Raw genomic sequence first — 5,791 nt, 5'->3', positions numbered from 1 at the left:
GCTGCACTGCAGCTAAAAACTAGATATTAAACAAAATTATCAATCTCTCAACTGCAAAGACAATAGATGTAAAATGTTTCTCATCATTTCATTAGGCATTTTAGTAAATATCATAAATTAACAGCTCCACAGTATAATCATATGTTTTCAAGTTTGAGCGTATTGTATTTGCGATGCTTTCTACAAAGAAATGTCAATAGCGAGGATAGTGGCTTCCTCTTTTTTTTCTCCACCTGTGCCTCTGAAAGGCACACACTAATGGCTTGTTTCCAGGGGACTGTCGCACAGCTGGGTGCCAACGACGCTTTACGTGCAGGTGGTCACTTAACTTTCTTACCGAAATATTTACGACACCAGTTTGCCCAACAGTGACAGTCTCATATAAAAATTTCACAGATCGAGAATTTGCGTTTCAAATCTGTAGAAATAAAATCATGTAAATATAACAGTGTCCAAAAAATATTCGCCAGCATAGTGATACATTCACACATATACACACATTTCATAACTCTTAAAGTACGATTCTCGTTTTCCAACATCCTTTTTCACAAACCAGAGTCCCTAACTTCTACTCATTATTCATATACATATAAACACATAATCACATTCCTCATACAGCATCAGCTTATTGATCATAAACATACGTCAACAGCATAATACACATTCTCATTGTAATAATAACATCATAAAAAATCAGTCAAATCTTAAAATCGGCGTAGCTTTCTGCAACAATTTCAACCCATAAAAAATATTCTCTGCTCATTTCAATAGTGTCATCTACCTCAAACGGACTTTAAAAATCATGATCTCACACGAAATACATCATTCAAATCCCTCATAGTATCACAATGGTTCTGAAAAAAGATGAAGAGTTCACAAAGTACAGACAAAATACAGTTTCATAAGTGTGAAGTTATCCAACTGTGTAATTGCGTAATCATGTCACTGATGTAGTAAAAAAATGTTTCTTTCTCTGTTAAATAATCAGGTAGCTGTGTATTTTGTGTTGGAGAAATATGATACCGATGCATAAAGTTGTATAAGCAAATGCTGTATTAGCTAGGGCTCCTTGTGCTTGCCACACACATGGTACACAAAGTAAGGGTGTACCCCCCTGAGGATTAATGTAATTATACCCTCAGGTGTTACAGATTACAGCAATGGAATGAAATGTATCATGGATAACCTTTGTATCATTGTAATTCAAATATCTTTAAAAATAAATGTTTTAAGTACAAAATTAATCACTCAAATACGTGTACTGTAGCGCTACACTGTGCGTCTTGTTGTAAGGTAATCTCTGTGGAAGTGTCGTAGTTATCGTCCTCCGAAAGCTAAGTTCTGTAAAAGTCAATGTACTTACCTCATGATAAACAAAAGTGAAATGCATCTTAGTTAATACGCTTATTGCTGTGATGTATGAAACGTCCCCTTAGAAAAATTATACAGGACTGGGCTTAAACTGACACACAATATTTTTAGCGCAACGCAATCTGAATTTAAAAATCTCTACAAAAGAATGGTCCTGACTAACATTAACCTATACGTTTCACAAATCACTTACCTCACAAAAATCTTCGTTACTCGAACTACTGCAATACAGCGAGCGCCATTACTGCCAGCTAAATAAAAGATTCAAACTATGGAAGGCACCAACTACTGATAGGCATAGTTAGCAAATGAAAGATTTTAATAGAGAACAAACAATGTATTTACCTTAATAATCATCAAAAGTCATAATGTATATAGCAGTTCATGACATCCAGTCTTACAAATTTCAAAACTCCGCCATCTCTCTCCCCACATCCACCAGTGCTGGCGGCTCACCTCCAACTGAGCAACGCTACGCGCTGTTCACATCCATCTGCCCAACACTACAATGGCAGACAACAATGCAAACTAGCCACAGACTGAGCACAGCCAGTGATTTTTCATGCAGAGCGTTATGTGGCGTTACCAATATAAAAACATATACAGCCTACTTACAGGGTACAAATGCGTGTTAACCGGGTATTGTGAAGGAAAAAAAGTTAATTTTTAATTAATATTCTGCAGACACATAATTATTAATACAACAATCAGAAATGAATCAAATATTAGAAGTAAGAAATATTTCACATAAGAAGTGGAGCAACATTATTTCTATGAGAATACAAAATTTACGATAGATTTCCGACTCATTAATTAACAGCAATAAGTTATGAGCGTCGGTGATAGAATTGCTGGCGAAGGGGCGCCTCCTACCGCGGCGGGGAAGCGATCCCGCATGCAGAAGTACGAACAGGTGCTACTAGATGGCGGATGGCGACTGCAGACACACTTAGCAGTCCAGCGGCCAGCAAATCTGCGGTCTTCGCCAATAAACGAGCCGACAATTCTGTAGAAACTCTTAAGAAATACAGAATAATAAAAAATTTCATACAGCATAACACTTCCCTCTATATACTACAAATTATTCTTAACTACGCTGATTGTGTTACTTTTTTTTTCTTTGACATTTGAATTATACAGGGTGGTCCACTGATCGTGACCGGGCCAAATATCACACGAAATAAGCGTCAAACGAAAAAACTACAAAGAACGAAACTTGTCTAGCTTGAAGGCGCTAACAAGGTGGCGCTATGGTTTGCCCGCTAGATCGCGCTGCCATAGGACAAAAGGAAATCAACTTCGCTTTTTTAAATAGGAATCCCCATCTTCATTACATATTCGTGTAGTACGTAAAGAAATATAAATGTTTTAGTTCGACCACTTTTTTCGATTTGTGATAGATTGCGCTGTAATAGTCACAAACATATGGCTCACAATTTTAGATGAACAGTTGGTAATAGATAGGTTTTTTCAATTAAAATACAGAACTTAGGTACGTTTGAATATTATATTTAGGTTGTTCCAATGTGATACATGCACCTTTGTGAACTTATCATTTCTGAGAACGCATGCTGTAAATATCACATTAATGCAATAAATGCTCAAAATGATGTCCGTCAACCTCAGTGCGTTTGGCAATACGTGTAACGACATTCCTCTCAACAGCGAGTAGTTCGCCTTCCGTAATGTTGGCACATGCATTGACAGTTTGCTGACGCATGTTGTCAGGCGTTGTTGGTGGATGACGATAGCAAATATCCTTCAACTTTTCCCACAGAAATAAAACCGGGGATGTCAGAACCGGTGAACGTGCGGGACATGGCATGGTGCATCGACGATCAATAACCCTGTCTTGAAATATGCTATTCAATACCGCTTCAACCGCACGTGAGCTATGTGCCGGACATTCATCATGTTCGAAGTACATCGCCATTCTGTCATGCACGGAAACATCTTGTAGTAACATTGCACCATTTAGATTGCCATCGATAAAATGGTGGCCAATTATCCTTCCTCCCATAATACCGCACCATACGTTAACCCGCCAAGGTCGCTGATGTTCCACTTGTCGCAGCCATCGAGGAATTTCCGTTGCCCAATAGTGCATATTATGCCGGTTTACGTTACCATAGCTGGTAAATGACGTTTCGTCGCTAAATAGAACGCGTGCAAAAAGTCTGTCATCGTCACGTAATTTTTCTCGTGGCGAGTGGCAGAGCTGTACACTACGTTCAAAGTCGTCGCCATGCTATTCCTGGTGCATAGAAATATGGTTCGGGTGCAATTGATGTTGGTATAGCGTTCTCAACACCGACGTTTTTGCGATTCCCGATTCTCGCGCAATTAGTCTGTCACTGATGTGCGAATTAACCGCGACAGCAGATGAAACACCTACTTGGGCATCATTTGTTGCAGGCCGTGGCTGACGTTTCACATGTGGTTGAACAAGTCCTATTTCCTTAAATAACGTAACTATACGGCGAACGGTCCGAACACTTGGATGATGTCGTCCAGGATACCGAGCAGCATACATAGCACACACCCGTTTGGCATTTTGATCACAATAGCCATGCATCAACACGATATCGACCTTTTCAGCAATTGGTAAACGGTCCATTTTAACATGGAAAATGTATCACGAACAAAATCCCGTCCGCACGGGCGGAATGGTACGTAATGCCACGTACTTATAGGTTTGTGACTATTACAGCGCTGTATATAATAGATTGTTTCTTCTTTTCATGCATTGTTTTTGTGGAAGAATATCCGTTATAAGCCTCCGTTAAAAATTTCCACCATGGTGCCAAACAGGATATTTCCCAGTACCAGCCCGTCTTCCTGACGATGAAATTTATCGTGAAATTCAGAATAGTTATGAGATGATGACAAGTTAGGCAATCCAACGATTTCGATAACTTCATAGGTACTAAGTTTTTTATGCGCCAATAAACTTTTTTTTGTTATGTCAGTACATTATCTAATGGGAACATCAATTTACAATTTAGCTATGCCCGAAGCTGCTAGTTTAGCATTATCCGCTGTGTTAATAGTAGCCAACATGTTACCAAATTCGTAACATTTTTTTTACACTACATGAATTCTGAAAGAAGGGAAAAAACAGTCTTGTTTGTGGAAGATTGGATTAGTTAATATTCACATCTGATGGGTTTCGCCGGTTGTAGGCTTCAACAGACAGCATGACTATTACCTTCCAGTTCTATAAATACGTTACGACGCCTCGGTTGCGATTACCAAGAATTTTTGTCGGTAAGTTCAGTTACGGCGCAGAAAAACGGTATTATCTATTTTTCTTTTAAGAGTACTATGGAATATTTTTGTAGGGCCGCCGTGAACAGCTACTGCGACATTATCTATCTTAATAACCACACTCTTTTTTGGCACGTTTCTTTCTCTTCCCTTTCCGTATGGTATCACGTAGGACGAGAACAGCACTGCTCAAACGCTAAAAGAGATCACATGTTAAAACGTCAGGAGCTAGTGAATGAATGACTCCAATATTACACATTTCAGGATAAGTCAGCATCAGTTATCTGTCAAACAAAGGATACACAGTCACGCATTGACAGGGCACATTACAAAAATATCTTGAAATTATAAGTGCAGGGTACATACCAGATACTGAAACTGTACAGATAAACTGAAGTCATATGTTACATACATAACTGCCAGGAATGGACAGACAGATTCATTGTAATTAAAGCGCCACGAAACAAAATTATGTAGGTGCCGTTGTGGATCAGTTAGCGGCCCTACACAGCGTCAAGTGGAAAACGAATACTTCCGTGCTAAAGATTTTAGAAGTACAACAAGCCATATAACCAGAAAGATCCAAACGACAATATAAAATATATACATACATAAAAGGTGCCTCACACCCGTCAATATAGAAGGCAGAAAGATCTTGCTGTGATCGTTCCAGATTGACTTAAGTGTTAACTAATGATACAGATAACAAAATAAGAAGGTAAATACGGAGGTACTATTGCATTTTGAGCGCGAATGCAGCGGAACTAGAAATCAGAGACAATAGTACTTTACACAAGTAAAATATTTCTTTTTCTTTTTCTTAAATGTACAGATGTATACAAAACAATCATTTATTCCAGACGTTATAAAAGGAAGGACATGAATAACTAAAAGTACAGTTTAGTGATTACATCACGTGTGGTGTTTTAATACAAGTACTGTACAGAGACTAACAGACGTAATGCATAAAAATGGCGAAAATGAAGTTGTTCACCAGACAGCTGCAGCAACAAGATAACATGTTATATGCAGAATCAATCACATTTAAGATACGTTAGGGAATGAAGACGGAAAAGCTAGCTAGGCAGAGGCTGTGGTGCACCGAACAGTACGTAACGAGTATGTCGCTAAAAATATCAAAAACCATTGGCAA

Source organism: Schistocerca gregaria, chromosome 9 (genome assembly GCF_023897955.1).
Source record: "Schistocerca gregaria isolate iqSchGreg1 chromosome 9, iqSchGreg1.2, whole genome shotgun sequence".
Taxonomy (NCBI): domain Eukaryota; kingdom Metazoa; phylum Arthropoda; class Insecta; order Orthoptera; family Acrididae; genus Schistocerca; species Schistocerca gregaria.
Note: the sequence above shows the minus strand (reverse complement) of the source record.